Source organism: Pseudophryne corroboree, chromosome 3 (genome assembly GCF_028390025.1).
Source record: "Pseudophryne corroboree isolate aPseCor3 chromosome 3, aPseCor3.hap2, whole genome shotgun sequence".
Classification (NCBI taxonomy): Eukaryota; Metazoa; Chordata; class Amphibia; order Anura; family Myobatrachidae; genus Pseudophryne; species Pseudophryne corroboree.
In genome coordinates this window covers 434,425,444-434,445,689 of record NC_086446.1, presented here as the reverse complement: position 1 = coordinate 434,445,689, position 20,246 = coordinate 434,425,444, and the positions used below count along the sequence as shown (strand labels likewise).

The following is a 20,246-nucleotide window of genomic DNA, read 5'->3' as shown; positions in this document are numbered from 1 at the left end:
ATCTGACTGTGCTGAGTGCTCACTGCTCACACAGCTGAATTGTGGGGGAGACTGGGGTGCAGTTATAGCAGGAGTACAGTGCACACTTTTGCTGCCAGTGTGACTGACCAGTGACCACCAGTATATTGTCTGCCTGAAAAAGTTAAACACTCCTGTGGTGTTTTTTTTATTTTATTCTATAAACGTATTCTGCTGACAGTGTCCAGCAGGTCCGTCATTCATTATATTATATAAATATTTACCTGCAGTAGTGTTATATTTTTTTTGTTCATCTCTATCATCTTTATCATCTCTATATTAGCAGACGCAGTACGGTAGTCCACGGCTGTGGCTACCTCTGTGTCGTCAGTGCTCATCCATAATTGTATACCTACCTGTGGTGGGTTTTTTTTTTCTATCTTCTTCATACTAGTAGTTTAGGAGTCTGCTGACAGTGTCCAGCAGGTCCGTCATTATATTATATATACCTGCAGTAGTGATATATATATATATTTTATATCATTATCATCTCTATACTAGCAGACGCAGTACGGTAGTCCACGGCTGTGGCTACCTCTGTGTCGTCAGTGCTCGTCCATAATTGTATACCTACCTGTGGTGGGGGTTTTTTTTCTATCTTCTTCATACTAGTAGTTTAGGAGTCTGCTGACAGTGTCCAGCAGGTCCGTCATTATATTATATATACCTGCAGTAGTGATATATATATATTTTTTATATCATTATCATCTCTATACTAGCAGACACAGTACGGTAGTCCACGGCTGTAGCTACCTCTGTGTCGTCAGTGCTCGTCCATAATTGTATACCTACCTGTGGTGGGTTTTTTTTTTCTATCTTCTTCATACTAGTAGTTTAGGAGTCTGCTGACAGTGTCCAGCAGGTCCGTCATTATATTATATATACCTGCAGTAGTGATATATATATATATATTTTTTATATCATTATCATCTCTATACTAGCAGACGCAGTACGGTAGTCCACGGCTGTAGCTACCTCTGTGTCGTCAGTGCTCGTCCATAATTGTATACCTACCTGTGGTGGGTTTTTTTTTTCTATCTTCTTCATACTAGTAGTTTAGGAGTCTGCTGACAGTGTCCAGCAGGTCCGTCATTATATTATATATACCTGCAGTAGTGATATATATATATATTTTATATCATTATCATCTCTATACTAGCAGACGCAGTACGGTAGTCCACGGCTGTAGCTACCTCTGTGTCGTCAGTGCTCGTCCATAATTGTATACCTACCTGTGGTGGGGGTTTTTATTCTATCTTCTTCATACTAGTAGTTTAGGAGTCTGCTGACAGTGTCCAGCAGGTCTGTCATTATATTATATATACATGCAGTAGTGATATATATATATATATTTTATATCATTATCATCTCTATACTAGCAGACGCAGTACGGTAGTCCACGGCTGTGGCTACCTCTGTGTCGTCAGTGCTCGTCCATTATTGTATACCTACCTGTGGTGGGGTTTTTTTTTCTATCTTCTTCATACTAGTAGTTTAGGAGTCTGCTGACAGTGTCCAGTAGGTCCGTCATTATATTATATATACCTGCAGTAGTGATATATATATATTTTTTATATCATTATCATCTCTATACTAGCAGACGCAGTACGGTAGTCCACGGCTGTAGCTACCTCTGTGTCGTCAGTCACTCGTCATCCATAAGTATACTAGTATCCATCCATCTCCATTGTTTACCTGAGGTGCCTTTTAGTTGTGCCTTTTAAAATATGGAGAACAAAAATGTTGAGGTTCCAAAAATAGGGAAAGATCAAGATCCACTTCCACCTCGTGCTGAAGCTGCTGCCACTAGTCATGGCCGAGACGATGAAATTCCATCAACGTCGTCTGCCAAGGCCAATGCCCAATGTCATAGTACAGAGCATGTAAAATCCAAAACACAAAATATCTGTAAATATCTGACTCAAAAATCTAAAATAAAATCGTCGGAGGAGAAGCGTAAACTTGCCAATATGCCATTTACCACACAGAGTGGCAAGGAACGGCTGAGGCCCTGGCCTATGTTCATGGCTAGTGGTTCAGGTTCACATGAGGATGGAAGCACTCAGCCTCTCGCTAGAAAAATGAAAATGACTTAAGCTGGCAAAAGCACAGCAAAGAACTGTGCGTTCTTCAAAATCACAAATCCACAAGGAGAGTCCAATTGTGTCGGTTGCGATGCCTGACCTTCCCAACACTGGACGTGAAGAGCATGCGCCTTCCACCATTTGCAGGCCCCATGCAAGTGCTGGAAGGAGCACCCGCAGTCCAGTTCCTGATAGTCAGATTGAAGATGTCAGTGTTGAAGTACACCAGGATGAGGAGGATATGGGTGTTGCTGGCGCTGGGGAGGAAATTGACAAGGAGGATTCTGATGGTGAGGTGGTTTGTTTAAGTCAGGCACCCGGGGAGACACCTGTTGTCCGTGGGAGGAATATGGCCATTGACATGCCTGGTGAAAATACCAAAAAAATCAGCTCTTCGGTGTGGAAGTATTTCAACAGAAATGCGGCCAACAGGTGTCAAGCCGTGTGTTGCCTTTGTCAAGCTGTAATAAGTAGGGGTAAGGACGTTAACCACCTCGGAACATCCTCCCTTATACGTCACCTGCAGCGCATTCATCATAAGTCAGTGACAAGTTCAAAAACTTTGGGCGACAGCGGAAGCAGTCCACTGACCAGTAAATCCCTTGCTCTTGTAACCAAGCTCACGCAAACCACCCCACCAACTCCCTCAGTGTCAATTTCCTCCTTCCCCAGGAATGCCAATAGTCCTGCAGGCCATGTCACTGGCAATTCTGACGAGTCCTCTCCTGCCTGGGATTCCTCCGATGCATCCTTGAGTGTAACGCCTACTGCTGCTGGCGCTGCTGTTGTTGCTGCTGGGAGTCTATGGTCATCCCAGAGGGGAAGTCGTAAGACCACTTTTACTACTTCCACCAAGCAATTGACTGTCCAACAGTCCTTTGCGAGGAAGATGAAATATCACAGCAGTCATCCTGCTGCAAAGCGGATAACTGAGGCCTTGGCATCCTGGGCGGTGAGAAACGTGGTTCCGGTATCCATCATTACTGCAGAGCCAACTATAGACTTGATTGAGGTACTGTGTCCCCAGTACCAAATACCATCTAGGTTCCATTTCTCTAGGCAGGCGATACCGAAAATGTACACAGACCTCAGAAAAAGACTCACCAGTGTCCTAAAAAATGCAGTTGTACCCAATGTCCACTTAACCACGGACATGTGGACAAGTGGAGCAGGGCAGACTCAGGACTATATGACTGTGACAGCCCACTGGGTAGATGTATTGACTCCCGCCGCAAGAACAGCAGCGGCGGCACCAGTAGCAGCATCTCGCAAACGCCAACTCTTTCCTAGGCAGGCTACGCTTTGTATCACCGCTTTCCAGAATACGCACACAGCTAAAAACCTCTTACGGCAACTGAGGAAGATCATCGCAGAATGGCTTACCCCAATTGGACTCTCCTGTGGATTTGTGGCATCGGACAACGCCAGCAATATTGTGTGTGCATTAAATATGGGCAAATTCCAGCACGTCCCATGCTTTGCACATACCTTGAATTTGGTGGTGCAGAATTATTTAAAAAACGAGAGGGGCGTGCAAGAGATGCTGTCGGTGGCCAGAAGAATTGCGGGACACTTTCGGCGTACAGGCAACACGTACAGAAGACTGGAGCAACACCAAAAACGCCTGAACCTGCCCTGCCATCATCTGAAGCAAGAAGTGGTAACGAGGTGGAATTCAACCCTCTATATGCTTCAGAGGTTGGAGGAGCAGCAAAAGGCCATTCAAGCCTATACAACTGACCACGATATAGGAGGTGGAATGCACCTGTCTCAAGCGCAGTGGAGAATGATTTCAACGTTGTGCAAGGTTCTGCAACCTTTTGAACTTGCCACACGTGAAGTCAGTTCAGACACTGCCAGCCTGAGTCAGGTCATTCCCCTCATCAGGCTTTTGCAGAAGAAGCTGGAGACATTGAAGGAGGAGCTAACACTGAGCGATTCCGCTAGGCATGTGGGACTTGTGGATGGAGCCCTTAATTCGCTTAACAAGGATTCACGGGTGGTCAATCTGTTGAAATCAGAGCACTACATTTTGGCCACCGTGCTCGATCCTAGATTTAAAACCTACGTTGTATCTCTCTTTCCGGCAGACACAAGTCTGCAGGGGTTCAAAGAACTGCTGGTGAGAAAATTGTCAAGTCAAGCGGAACGCGACCTGTCAACATCTCCTCCTTCACATTCTCCCGCAACTGGGGGTGCGAGGAAAAGGCTCAGAATTCCGAGCCCACCCGCTGGCGGTGATGCAGGGCAGTCTGGAGCGACTGCTGATGCTGACATCTGGTCCGGACTGAAGGACCTGACAACGATTACGGACATGTCGTCTACTGTCACTGCATATGATTCTCTCACCATTGAAAGAATGGTGGAGGATTATATGAGTGACCGCATCCAAGTAGGCATGTCAGACAGTCCGTACGTATACTGGCAGGAAAAAGAGGCAATTTGGAGGCCCTTGCACAAACTGGCTTTATTCTACCTAAGTTGCCCTCCCACAAGTGTGTACTCCGAAAGAGTGTTTAGTGCCGCCGCTCACCTTGTCAGCAATCGGCGTACGAGGTTACTTCCAGAAAATGTGGAGAAGATGATGTTCAATAAAATTAATTATAATCAATTCCTCCATGGAGACATTCACCAGCAGCAATTGCCTCCACAAAGTACACAGGGAGCTGTGATGGTGGATTCCAGTGGGGACGAATTGATAATCTGTGAGGAGGGGGATGTACACGGTGATGAATCGGAGGATGATGATGAGGTGGACATCTTGCCTCTGTAGAGCCAGTTTGTGCAAGGAGAGATTAATTGCTTCTTTTTTGGTGGGGGTCCAAACCAACCCGTCATTTCAGTCACAGTCGTGTGGCAGACCCTGTCACTGAAATGATGGGTTGGTTAAAGTGTGCATGTCCTGTTTATACAACATAAGGGTGGGTGGGAGGGCCCAAGGACAATTCCATCTTGCACCTCTTTTTTCTTTCATTTTTCTTTGCGTCATGTGCTGTTTGGGGAGTGTTTTTTGGAAGGGCCATCCTGCGTGACACTGCAGTGCCACTCCTAGATGGGCCAGGTGTTTGTGTCGGCCGCTAGGGTCGCTTATCTTAGTCACACAGCTACCTCATTGCGCCTCTTTTTTTCCTTCTTTGCGTCATGTGCTGTTTGGGGAGTATTTTTTGGAAGGGCCATCCTGCGTGACACTGCAGTGCCACTCCTAGATGGGCCAGGTGTTTGTGTCGGCCACTAGGGTCACTTATCTTAGTCACACAGCTACCTCATTGCGCCTCTTTTTTTTCTTCTTTGCGTCATGTGCTGTTTGGGGAGTATTTTTTGGAAGGGCCATCCGGCCTGACACTGCAGTGCCACTCCTAGATGGGCCAGGTGTTTGTGTCGGCCACTTGGGTCGCTGAGCTTAGTCATCCAGCGACCTCGGCGCAAATTTTAGGACTAAAAATAATATTGTGAGGTGTTCAGAATAGACTGAAAATGAGTGGAAATTATGGTTATTGAGGTTAATAATACTTTGGGATCAAAATGACCCCCAAATTCTATGATTTAAGCTGTTTTTTAGGGTTTTTTGAAAAAAACACCCGAATCCAAAACACACCCGAATCCGACAAAAAAAATTCGGTGAGGTTTTGCCAAAACGTGTTCGAACCCAAAACACGGCCACGGAACCGAACCCAAAACCAAAACACAAAACCCGAAAAATTTCCGGTGCACATCTCTAGTTTTTACTAATGAGTGAATTAGGTGAAGAACGTATATTTAATAGAGATGAGCGCCTGAAATTTTTCGGGTTTTGTGTTTTGGATTTGGGTTCGGTTCCGCGGCCGTGTTTTGGGTTCGAACGCGTTTTGGCAAAACCTCACCGAATTATTTTTGTCGGATTCGGGTGTGTTTTGGATTCGGGTGTTTTTTTCCAAAAACACTAAAAAACAGCTTAAATCATAGAATTTGGGGGTCATTTTGATCCCAAAGTATTATTAACCTCAAAAACCATAATTTACACTCATTTTCAGTCTATTCTGAATACCTCACACCTCACAATATTATTTTTAGTCCTAAAATTTGCACCGAGGTCGCTGTGTGAGTAAGATAAGCGACCCTAGTGGCCGACACAAACACCGGGCCCATCTAGGAGTGGCACTGCAGTGTCACGCAGGATGTCCCTTCCAAAAAACCCTCCCCAAACAGCACATGACGCAAAGAAAAAAAGAGGCGCAATGAGGTAGCTGTGTGAGTAAGATTAGCGACCCTAGTGGCCGACACAAACACCGGGCCCATCTAGGAGTGGCACTGCAGTGTCACGCAGGATGGCCCTTCCAAAAAACCCTCCCCAAACAGCACATGACGCAAAGAAAAAAAGAGGCGCAATGAGGTAGCTGTGTGAGTAAGATTAGCGACCCTAGTGGCCGACACAAACACCGGGCCCATCTAGGAGTGGCACTGCAGTGTCACGCAGGATGGCCCTTCCAAAAAACCCTCCCCAAACAGCACAAGACGCAAAGAAAAAAAGAGGCGCAATGAGGTAGCTGACTGTGTGAGTAAGATTAGCGACCCTAGTGGCCGACACAAACACCGGGCCCATCTAGGAGTGGCACTGCAGTGTCACGCAGGATGTCCCTTCCAAAAAACCCTCCCCAAACAGCACATGACGCAAAGAAAAAAAGAGGCGCAATGAGGTAGCTGTGTGAGTAAGATTAGCGACCCTAGTGGCCGACACAAACACCGGGCACATCTAGGAGTGGCACTGCAGTGTCACGCAGGATGTCCCTTCCAAAAAACCCTCCCCAAACAGCACATGACGCAAAGAAAAAAAGAGGCGCAATGAGGTAGCTGTGTGAGTAAGATTAGCGACCCTAGTGGCCGACACAAACACCGGGCCCATCTAGGAGTGGCACTGCAGTGTCACGCAGGATGTCCCTTCCAAAAAACCCTCCCCAATCAGCACATGATGCAAAGAAAAAGAAAAGAAAAAAGAGGTGCAAGATGGAATTATCCTTGGGCCCTCCGACCCACCCTTATGTTGTATAAACAAAACAGGACATGCACACTTTAACCAACCCATCATTTCAGTGACAGGGTCTGCCACACGACTGTGACTGATATGACGGGTTGGTTTGGACCCCCCCCAAAAAAGAAGCAATTAATCTCTCCTTGCACAAACTGGCTCTACAGAGGCAAGATGTCCACCTCATCTTCACCCTCCGATATATCACCGTGTACATCCCCCTCCTCACAGATTATCAATTCGTCCCCACTGGAATCCACCATCTCAGCTCCCTGTGTACTTTGTGGAGGCAATTGCTGCTGGTCAATGTCTCCGCGGAGGAATTGATTATAATTCATTTTAATGAACATCATCTTCTCCACATTTTCTGGATGTAACCTCGTACGCCGATTGCTGACAAGGTGAGCGGCGGCACTAAACACTCTTTCGGAGTACACACTTGTGGGAGGGCAACTTAGGTAGAATAAAGCCAGTTTGTGCAAGGGCCTCCAAATTGCCTCTTTTTCCTGCCAGTATAAGTACGGACTGTGTGACGTGCCTACTTGGATGCGGTCACTCATATAATCCTCCACCATTCTATCAATGTTGAGAGAATCATATGCAGTGACAGTAGACGACATGTCCGTAATCGTTGTCAGGTCCTTCAGTCCGGACCAGATGTCAGCATCAGCAGTCGCTCCAGACTGCCCTGCATCACCGCCAGCGGGTGGGCTCGGAATTCTGAGCCTTTTCCTCGCACCCCCAGTTGCGGGAGAATGTGAAGGAGGAGATGTTGACAGGTCGCGTTCCGCTTGACTTGACAATTTTGTCACCAGCAGGTCTTTCAACCCCAGCAGACCTGTGTCTGCCGGAAAGAGAGATCCAAGGTAGGCTTTAAATCTAGGATCGAGCACGGTGGCCAAAATGTAGTGCTCTGATTTCAACAGATTGACCACCCGTGAATCCTTGTTAAGCGAATTAAGGGCTGCATCCACAAGTCCCACATGCCTAGCGGAATCGCTCCCTTTTAGCTCCTTCTTCAATGCCTCCAGCTTCTTCTGCAAAAGCCTGATGAGGGGAATGACCTGACTCAGGCTGGCAGTGTCTGAACTGACTTCACGTGTGGCAAGTTCAAAGGGCATCAGAACCTTGCACAACGTTGAAATCATTCTCCACTGCACTTGAGACAGGTGCATTCCATCTCCTATATCGTGCTCAATTGTATAGGCTTGAATGGCCTTTTGCTGCTCCTCCAACCTCTGAAGCATATAGAGGGTTGAATTCCACCTCGTTACCACTTCTTGCTTCAGATGATGGCAGGGCAGGTTCAGTAGTTTTTGGTGGTGCTCCAGTCTTCTGTACGTGGTGCCTGTACGCCGAAAGTGTCCCGCAATTTTTCTGGCCACCGACAGCATCTCTTGCACGCCCCTGTCGTTTTTTAAAAAATTCTGCACCACCAAATTCAAGGTATGTGCAAAACATGGGACGTGCTGGAATTTGCCCATATTTAATGCACACACAATATTGCTGGCGTTGTCCGATGCCACAAATCCACAGGAGAGTCCAATTGGGGTAAGCCATTCCGCGATGATCTTCCTCAGTTGCCGTAAGAGGTTTTCAGCTGTGTGCGTATTCTGGAAAGCGGTGATACAAAGCGTAGCCTGCCTAGGAAAGAGTTGGCGTTTGCGAGATGCTGCTACTGGTGCCGCCGCTGCTGTTCTTGCGGCGGGAGTCCATACATCTACCCAGTGGGCTGTCACAGTCATATAGTCCTGACCCTGCCCTGCTCCACTTGTCCACATGTCCGTGGTTAAGTGGACATTGGGTACAACTGCATTTTTTAGGAGACTGGTGAGTCTTTTTCTGACGTCCGTGTACATTCTCGGTATCGCCTGCCTAGAGAAGTGGAACCTAGATGGTATTTGGTAACGGGGGCACACTGCCTCAATAAATTGTCTAGTTCCCTGTGAACTAACGGCGGATACCGGACGCACGTCTAACACCAACATAGTTGTCAAGGACTCAGTTATCCGCTTTGCAGTAGGATGACTGCTGTGATATTTCATCTTCCTCGCAAAGGACTGTTGAACAGTCAATTGCTTACTGGAAGTAGTACAAGTGGGCTTACGACTTCCCCTCTGGGATGACCATCGACTCCCAGCGGCAACAACAGCAGCGCCAGCAGCAGTAGGCGTTACACGCAAGGATGCATCGGAGGAATCCCAGGCAGGAGAGGACTCGTCAGACTTGCCAGTGACATGGCCTGCAGGACTATTGGCATTCCTGGGGAAGGAGGAAATTGACACTGAGGGAGTTGGTGGGGTGGTTTGCGTGAGCTTGGTTACAAGAGGAAGGGATTTACTGGTCAGTGGACTGCTTCCGCTGTCACCCAAAGTTTTTGAACTTGTCACTGACTTATTATGAATGCGCTGCAGGTGACGTATAAGGGAGGATGTTCCGAGGTGGTTAACGTCCTTACCCCTACTTATTACAGCTTGACAAAGGGAACACACGGCTTGACACCTGTTGTCCGCATTTCTGGTGAAATACCTCCACACCGAAGAGCTGATTTTTTTGGTATTTTCACCTGGCATGTCAACGGCCATATTCCTCCCACGGACAACAGGTGTCTCCCCGGGTGCCTGACTTAAACAAACCACCTCACCATCAGAATCCTCCTGGTCAATTTCCTCCCCAGCGCCAGCAACACCCATATCCTCCTCATCCTGGTGTACTTCAACACTGACATCTTCAATCTGACTATCAGGAACTGGACTGCGGGTGCTCCTTCCAGCACTTGCAGGGGGCGTGCAAATGGTGGAAGGCGCATGCTCTTCACGTCCAGTGTTGGGAAGGTCAGGCATCGCAACCGACACAATTGGACTCTCCTTGTGGATTTGGGATTTCAAAGAACGCACAGTTCTTTGCGGTGCTTTTGCCAGCTTGAGTCTTTTCAGTTTTCTAGCGAGAGGCTGAGTGCTTCCATCCTCATGTGAAGCTGAACCACTAGCCATGAACATAGGCCAGGGCCTCAGCCGTTCCTTGCCACTCCGTGTGGTAAATGGCATATTGGCAAGTTTACGCTTCTCCTCCGACAATTTTATTTTAGGTTTTGGAGTCCTTTTTTTACTGATATTTGGTGTTTTGGTTTTGACATGCTCTGTACTATGCCATTGGGCATCGGCCTTGGCAGTCGACGTTGCTGGCATTTCATCGTCTCGGCCATGACTAGTGGCAGCAGCTTCAGCACGAGGTGGAAGTGGATCTTGATCTTTCCCTAATTTTGGAACCTCAACATTTTTGTTCTCCATATTTTAATAGGCACAACTAAAAGGCACCTCAAGTAAACAATGGAGATGGATGGATTGGATACTAGTATACAATTATGGACGGGCTGCCGAGTGCCGACACAGAGGTAGCCACAGCCGTGAACTACCGCACTGTACTGTGTCTGCTGCTAATATATAGACTGGTTGATAAAGAGATAGTATACTCGTAACTAGTATGTATGTATAAAGAAAGAAAAAAAAACCACGGTTAGGTGGTATATACAATTATGGACGGGCTGCCGAGTGCCGACACAGAGGTAGCCACAGCCGTGAACTACCGCACTGTACTGTGTCTGCTGCTAATATATAGACTGGTTGATAAAGAGATAGTATACTCGTAACTAGTATGTATGTATAAAGAAAGAAAAAAAAACCACGGTTAGGTCACTGGTATATACAATTATGGACGGGCTGCCGAGTGCCGACACAGAGGTAGCCACAGCCGTGAACTACCGCACTGTACTGTGTCTGCTGCTAATATATAGACTGGTTGATAAAGAGATAGTATACTCGTAACTAGTATGTATGTATAAAGAAAGAAAAAAAAACCACGGTTAGGTGGTATATACAATTATGGACGGGCTGCCGAGTGCCGACACAGAGGTAGCCACAGCCGTGAACTACCGCACTGTACTGTGTCTGCTGCTAATATATAGACTGGTTGATAAAGAGATAGTATACTCGTAACTAGTATGTATGTATAAAGAAAGAAAAAAAAACCACGGTTAGGTCACTGGTATATACAATTATGGACGGGCTGCCGAGTGCCGACACAGAGGTAGCCACAGCCGTGAACTACCGCACTGTACTGTGTCTGCTGCTAATATATAGACTGGTTGATAAAGAGATAGTATACTCGTAACTAGTATGTATGTATAAAGAAAGAAAAAAAAACCACGGTTAGGTCACTGGTATATACAATTATGGACGGGCTGCCGAGTGCCGACACAGAGGTAGCCACAGCCGTGAACTACCGCACTGTACTGTGTCTGCTGCTAATATAGACTGGTTGATAAAGAGATAGTATACTACTAATATTATATACTGGTGGTCAGGTCACTGGTCACTAGTCACACTGGCAGTGGCACTCCTGCAGCAAAAGTGTGCACTGTTTAATTTTAATATAATATTATGACTCCTGGCTCCTGCTATAACCTATAACTGGCACTGCAGTAGTGCTCCCCAGTCTCCCCCACAATTATAAGCTGTGTGAGCTGAGCAGTCAGACAGATATATAATATATATAGATGATGCAGCACACTGGCCTGAGCCTGAGCAGTGCACACAGATATGGTATGTATGTGACTGAGTCACTGTGTGCTGTGTATCGCTTTTTTCAGGCAGAGAACGGATTATAAATAAAAGTGGTGGTCACTGGTCACTATCAGCAAAACTCTGCACTGTACACTACTGAGTACTCCTAATGCTCCCCAAAATTAGTAAATCAAGTGTCTAAACGGAGAGGACGCCAGCCACGTCCTCTCCCTATCAATCTCAATGCACGTGTGAAAATGGCGGCGACGCGCGGCTCCTTATATAGAATCCGAGTCTCGCGATAGAATCCGAGCCTCGCGAGAATCCGACAGCGTCATGATGACGTTCGGGCGCGCTCGGGTTAACCGAGCAAGGCGGGAAGATCCGAGTCGCTCGGACTCGTGAAAAAAAACATGAAGTTCTGGCGGGTTCGGATTCAGAGAAACCGAACCCGCTCATCTCTAATATTTAAATCTATACAAAGTGAGTTTATAAAAAAAAAAAAAAAGGTCATCACCATCAGAACATCGCGACCATCATGGCTTTCATTTTAAAAGCCGGGACAGCCACCAGGTACACATGAGGGGCCTTTGGGGGTGTTCATTTACACTTCCCCAGTGGCTGCTATTGTCTGCTGCTGCTGGGTGGGGAGTCCTACCGTGCTAACCGATCAGCAATGATCGGCAGCATGGCAAACGATGGGGGAGGGTGCAGGAAGGCATAGGGACATTCGGGTCCCTCTGAGAGCAGCAGCAGAGGGAAGTTTATCTTCCCTGCAACTGCAAACACTGTCTATCTGACTGGTCGCATCCTGTGCAACCAGGTCAGATAAAGCACTTGCCAGGCAAGTGGTTAATAAAGAGAACATACTTTGAAATAGAGATAGTCAGGGGACCAACTTATTATGCTTTCACTGCACAACTACCATGTAACATCACCTGTATCCATACAAAGAAAAACTTTGCTCATTCGCCAACACCCATAAGCTAGCCAGGGTAGAGGACTGCATCTGTGAGGAAATAAGCAGTTTACTTATGCACCTTATACCAGCTACACAGTGACAAATGGTATACTAGCCTCACCAGTAACACTTCCCACCCCATCTCCTCTGTAGTATCACATTCTTCTCACCAGTAACACTTCCCACCCCATCTCCTCTGTAGTATGTATCACATTCTTCTCACCTGTAACACTCCACACCCCATCTCTCTGTAGTATCACAATTATTCTCACCTGTAACACTCCACACCCCGTATCCCCTGTAGTATGACATTTCTTCTCGCCTGTATCACTCCTCACCCCATCTACTCTGTAGTATCACATTTATTCTCACCTGTATCACTCCTCACCCCATTTCTCTGTAGTATCACATTTCTTCTCGCCTGTATCACTCCACACCCCATCTCCTCTGTAGTATCACATTTCTTCTCGCCTGTATCACTCCTCACCCCATCTCCTCTGTAGTATCACATTTCTTCTCGCCTGTATCACTCCTCACCCCATCTCCTCTGTAGTATCACATTTCTTCTCACCTGTATCACTCCTCACCCCATCTCCTCTGTAGTATCACATTTATTCTCACCTGTAACACTCCACACCCCATCTCCTCTGTAGTATCACATTTCTTCTCACCTGTAACACTCCACACCCCATCTCCTCTGTAGTATCACATTTCTTCTCACCTGTATCACTCCTCACCCCATCTCCTCTGTAGTATCACATTTATTCTCACCTGTATCACTCCTCACCCCATCTCCTCTGTAGTATCACATTTATTCTCACCTGTATCACTCCTCACCCCATCTCCTCTGTAGTATCACATTTCTTCTCACCTGTAACACTCCACACCCCATCTCCTCTGTAGTATCACATTTCTTCTCACCTGTATCACTCCTCACCCCATCTCCTCTGTAGTATCACATATCTTCTCGCCTGTATCACTCCTCACCCCATCTCCTCTGTAGTATCACATTTATTCTCACCTGTAACACTCCACACCCCATCTCTCTGTAGTATCACATATCTTCTCGCCTGTATCACTCCTCACCCCATCTCCTCTGTAGTATCACATTTATTCTCACCTGTAACACTCCACACCCCATCTCTCTGTAGTATCACATTTATTCTCACCTGTAACACTCCACACCCCATCTCCTCTGTAGTATCATGTTTTTTCTCACCTGTAGCACTCCTCACCCCATCTCCTCTGTAGTATCACATTTCTTCTCACCTGTAACACTCCACACCCCATCTCCTCTGTAGTATCATGTTTTTTCTCACCTGTAGCATACTCTTCCTCATCACTTCTATTATAACATATTTCTTACAATCCCAGCCTCACCTGTAACACTCCTCACCCCATCTCCTCTGTAGAATCACATTTCTTCTCACCTGTAACACTTCCCACCCCATCTCCTCTGTAGAATCACATTTCTTCTCACCTGTAACACTTCCCACCCCATCTCCTCTGTAGAATCACATTTCTTCTCACCTGTAACACTTCCCACCCCATCTCCTCCGTAGTATCACATTTCTTCTCGCCTGTATCACTCCTCACCCCATCTGCTCTGTAGTATCACATTTATTCTCACCTGTAACACTCCACACCCCATTTCCTCTGTAGAATCACATTTCTTCTCACCTGTAACACTTCCCACCCCATCTCCCCTGTAGTATGACATTTCTTCTCGCCTGTATCACTCCTCACCCCATCTCCTCTGTAGTATCACATTTCTTCTCGCCTGTAACACTCCACACCCCATCTCCTCTGTAGAATCACATTTCTTCTCGCCTGTATCACTCCTCACCCCATCTCCTCTGTAGTATCACATTTATTCTCACCTGTAACACTCCACACCCCATCTCCTCTGTAGTATGACATTTCTTCTTGCTTGTATCACTCCTCACCCCATCTCCTCTGTAGTATCACATTTCTTCTCGCCTGTATCACTCCTCACCGCATCTCCTCTGTAGTATCACATTTATTCTCACCTGTAACACTCCACACCCCATCTCCTCTGTAGTATCACATTTCTTCTCGTCTGTATCACTCCTCACCCCATCTCCTCTGTAGTATCACATTTATTCTCACCTGTAACACTCCACACCCCATCTCCTCTGTAGTATCACATTTCTTCTCGCCTGTATCACTCCTCACCCCATCTCCTCTGTAGTATCACATTTATTCTCACCTGTATCACTCCTCACCCCATCTCCTCTGTAGTATCACTTTTCTTCTCGCTTGTATCACTCCTCACCCCATCTCCTCTGTAGTATCACATTTATTCTCACCTGTAACACTCCACACCCCATCTGCTCTGTAGTATGACATTTCTTCTCGCTTGTATCACTCCTCACACCATCTCCTCTGTAGTATCACATTTATTCTCACCTGTAACACTCCACACCCCATCTCCTCTGTAGTATCACATTTATTCTCACCTGTATCACTCCTCACCCCATCTCTCTGTAGTATCACATTTATTCTCACCTGTAACACTCCACACCCCATCTCCTCTGTAGTATCATGTTTTTTCTCACCTGTAGCATACTCTTCCTCATCACTTCTATAGTAACATATTTCTTATAATCCCAGCCTCACCTGTAACACTCCACACCCCATCTCCTCTGTAGTATCATGTTTCTTCTCACCTGTAACACTCCCCACCCCATCTCCTCTGTAGTATCATGTTTTTTCTCACCTGTAGCATACTCTTCCTCATCACTTCTATAGTAACATATTTCTTATAATCCCAGCCTCACCTGTAACACTCCACACCCCATCTCCTCTGTAGAATCACATTTCTTCTCACCTGTAACACTTCCCACCCCATCTCCTCTGTAGAATCACATTTCTTCTCACCTGTAACACTTCCCACCCCATCTCCTCTGTAGAATCACATTTCTTCTCACCTGTAACACTTCCCACCCCATCTCCTCTGTAGAATCACATTTCTTCTCACCTGTAACACTTCCCACCCCATCTCCTCTGTAGTATCACATTTATTCTCACCTGTAACACTTCCCACCCCATCTCATCTGTAGTATCACATTTCTTCTCGCCTGTATCACTCCTCACCCCATCTCCTCTGTAGTATCACATTTATTCTCACCTGTAACACTCCACACCCCATCTCCTCTGTAGTATCACATTTCTTCTCGCTTCTATCACTCCTCACCCCATCTCCTCTGTAGTATCACATTTATTCTCACCTGTATCACTCCTCACCCCATCTCCTCTGTAGTATCACATTTCTTCTCACCTGTAACACTCCACACCCCATCTCCTCTGTAGAATCACATTTCTTCTCACCTGTAACACTTCCCACCCCATCTCCTCTGTAGAATCACATTTCTTCTCACCTGTAACACTTCCCACCCCATCTCCTCTGTAGTATCACATTTCTTCTCGCCTGTAACACTTCCCACCCCATCTCCTCTGTAGTATCACATTTCTTCTCGCCTGTATCACTCCTCACCCCATCTCCTCTGTAGTATCACATTTATTCTCACCTGTAACACTCCACACCTCATCTCCTCTGTAGTATCATGTTTCTTCTCACCTGTAGCATACTCTTCCTCATCACTTCTATAGTAACATATTTCTTACAATCCCAGCCTCACCTGTAACACTCTACACCCCATCTCCTCTGTAGAATCACATTTCTTCTCACCTGTAACACTTCCCACCCCATCTACTCTGTAGTATCACATTTATTCTCACCTGTAACACTCCTCACCCCATCTCCTCTGTAGTATCATGTTTCTTCTCACCTGTAACACTTCCCACCTCATCTCCTCTGTAGTATCACATTTCTTCTCACCTGTATCACTCCTAACCCCATCTCCTCTGTAGTATCACATTTATTCTCACCTGTATCACTCCACACCCCATCTCCTCTGTAGTATCACATTTATTCTCACCTGTAACACTCCACACCCCATCTCCTCTGTAGTATCATGTTTCTTCTCACCTGTAACACTTCCCACCCCATCTCCACTGTAGTATCACATTTCTTCTCGCCTGTATCACTCCACACCCCATCTGCTCTGTAGTATCACATTTATTCTCACCTGTAACACTCCACATCCCATTTCCTCTGTAGTATCACATTTCTTCTCGCCTGTATCACTCCTCACCCCATCTCCTCTGTAGTATCACATTTATTCTCACCTGTAACACTCCTCACCCCATCTCCTCTGTAGTATCACATTTCGTCTCGCTTGTATCACTCCTCACCCCATCTCCTCTGTAGTATCACATTTATTCTCACCTGTATCACTCCTCACCCCATCTCCTCTGTAGTATCACATTTATTCTCACCTGTAACACTCCACACCCCATCTCCTCTGTAGTATCATGTTTCTTCTCACCTGTAGCATACTCTTCCTCATCACTTCTATAGTAACATATTTCTTACAATCCCAGCCTCACCTGTAACACTCTACACCCCATCTCCTCTGTAGAATCACATTTCTTCTCACCTGTAACACTTCCCACCCCATCTCCTCTGTAGTATCACATTTATTCTCACCTGTAACACTCCACACCCCATCTCCTCTGTAGTATCATGTTTCTTCTCACCTGTAACACTTCCCACCTCATCTCCTCTGTAGTATCACATTTCTTCTCACCTGTATCACTCCACACCCCATCTCCTCTGTAGTATCACATTTATTCTCACCTGTAACACTCCACACCCCATCTCCTCTGTAGTATCATGTTTCTTCTCACCCGTAACACTTCCCACCCCATCTCCACTGTAGTATCACATTTCTTCTCGCCTGTATCACTCCTCACCCCATCTGCTCTGTAGTATCACATTTATTCTCACCTGTAACACTCCTCACCCCATCTCCTCTGTAGTATCATGTTTCTTCTCACCTGTAACACTTCCCACCCCATCTCCTCTGTAGTATCACATTTCTTCTCACCTGTATCACTCCTCACCCCATCTCCTTTGTAGTATCACATTTATTCTCACCTGTAACACTCCACACCCCATCTCCTCTGTAGTATCATGTTTCTTCTCACCTGTAGCATACTCTTCCTCATCACTTCTATAGTAACATATTTCTTACAATCCCAGCCTCACCTGTAACACTCCTCACCCCATCTCCTCTGTAGAATCACATTTCTTCTCACCTGTAACACTTCCCACCCCATCTCCTCTGTAGTATCACATTTCTTCTCGCCTGTATCACTCCTCACCCCATCTCCTCTGTAGTATCACATTTATTCTCACCTGTAACACTCCACACCCCATCTCCTCTGTAGTATGACATTTCTTCTCGCTTGTATCACTCCTCACCCCATCTCCTCTGTAGTATCACATTTATTCTCACCTGTATCACTCCACACCCCATCTCCTCTGTAGTATCACATTTATTCTCACCTGTAACACTCCACACCCCATCTCCTCTGTAGTATCATGTTTCTTCTCACCTGTAACACTTCCCACCCCATCTCCTCTGTAGTATCACATTTCTTCTCGCCTGTATCACTCCTCACCCCATCTGCTCTGTAGTATCACATTTATTCTCACCTGTAACACTCCTCACCCCATCTCCTCTGTAGTATCATGTTTCTTCTCACCTGTAACACTTCCCACCCCATCTCCTCTGTAGTATCACATTTCTTCTCACCTGTATCACTCCTCACCCCATCTCCTCTGTAGTATCACATTTATTCTCACCTGTAACACTCCACACCCCATCTCCTCTGTAGTATCATGTTTCTTCTCACCTGTAGCATACTCTTCCTCATCACTTCTATAGTAACATATTTCTTACAATCCCAGCCTCACCTGTAACACTCCACACCCCATCTCCTCTGTAGAATCACATTTCTTCTCACCTGTAACACTTCCCACCCCATCTCCTCTGTAGTATCACATTTCTTCTCGCCTGTATCACTCCACACCCCATCTCCTCTGTAGTATCACATTTATTCTCACCTGTAACACTCCACACCCCATCTCCTCTGTAGTATCACATTTATTCTCACCTGTAACACTCCACACCCCATCTCCTCTGTAGTATCATGTTTCTTCTCACCTGTAGCATACTCTTCCTCATCACTTCTACAGTAACATATTTCTTACAATCCCAGCCTCACCTGTAACACTCCACACCCCATCTCTCTGTAGTATCACATTTATTCTTACCTGTAACACTCCCCACCCCATCTCCTCTGGAGTATCACATTTATTCTCACCTGTAACACTCCCCACCCCATCTCCTCTGTAGAATCACATTTCTTCTCACCTGTAACACTCCCCACCCCATCTCCTCTGTAGTATCACATTTATACCGCATTCACACCGCAAATGCCGGATCCTACCCGGTAAGACAAACGTGTACTTACCGGGTGGGATCCGACATTTGCGCTCCGCTGCTGGCTTTCCGACCCGGCAATATACCGGGTCAGTTGCCATAGCAGCGGAGGGAGCAGCAGCAGCAGGGGCGGGGGTGGAGGCGGCGCTGGGAGATGAGCTCATCTCCTGCGCCGCCTCTCCCTATGCTGTGAATGGGAACCGTGTCGCATCGACACGGCTCCCATTCACACCGCACCTGACCCGGTAATCAACCCGGGTAAAACCCTTCTTTTTTACCGGGTTGAATTACCGGGTCAGGCGACCCGCTAAATCGTCAAAGGACCTTTCACATCGCACACTGACCCGGTTCGACACGGCAATATGCCGTGTCGATACCGGGTTATTTGTGCGTTGTGAAAGGGGTATTATTTTCACCTGTAACACTCCCCACCCCATCTCCTCTGTAGTATCACATTTCTTCTCACCTGTAACCAACGGCAGCTCCTACCTGGGCAGGTGGAGGGGACTGCTCCTGGCCGTGCTGCTTCATCCCCTCCGTCTCACGCGCTGCCTTGGTCCCCGTCGCCAGCCGGGTCCCAGCACCTGTACAATATAACAAACGGCGGCTTGACTGCAAATGCACAACCCCCCGCGCAATTTGCATATGATCACTGCAGTTATAAGTTCTTTTGAGGATTACCACTGTACACTGTGTTATTAACTTTTCTACATCTTAAAGACTCATGTTTGCTTTATGACAAACAGCTTGTATCATATTGTTCACTAACTTTAACATTACAAGGTTATTAAAAGACAGTAGAAATATATAGAGGAAGTAGACTCTTTTTTGGGGGGCACATTTGATTAATATAATCAGAAATGTGTGTGCGCTGGTGAAGAGAATTAAGACATAACTTTTTATCAAATGAACACATCCAGTGTGAACATCATTTAAAATAATTGAATCCACATATTGTGATATAACTGAAAATAGGTATTATGTGAAGAAAAAAGAAGAAAAAAGGGGGGGGGAGGGTAGGTATACAGGTTGTGTGGAAGTCATGTGAAAAATAAGTCCAAGGCGTCACTGGTAATTAGCAAGGGGAAAAAAGGGGAGAGAGGGAAGTCATTATATATATATATATATATATATATATATACAAACTTTGCAATCAGACCCAAAATGTATATTCTCATTCAGTCCATTAGGTCAGTGGTTCTCAAACTCGGTCCTCAGGACCCCACACAGTGCTTGTTTTGCAGG

General features: G+C 46.3%; 2 long non-coding RNA genes across 2 annotated transcripts in view; one reads left to right on the top strand and one right to left on the bottom strand.

Annotated features, from left to right (window-relative positions):
• The window catches only part of LOC135055866 (uncharacterized), a 205,399-nt gene that overhangs the window by 70,138 nt on the left and 115,015 nt on the right, over positions 1-20,246 (top strand). The window lies entirely within an intron of this gene.
• The window catches only part of LOC135055868 (uncharacterized), a 115,457-nt gene continuing 114,682 nt past the window's right edge, over positions 19,472-20,246 (bottom strand). The window contains exon 3 of the long non-coding RNA XR_010243831.1: positions 19,472-19,585. This is a non-coding gene — a long non-coding RNA (uncharacterized LOC135055868). The remainder of the gene's footprint in view (positions 19,586-20,246) is intronic.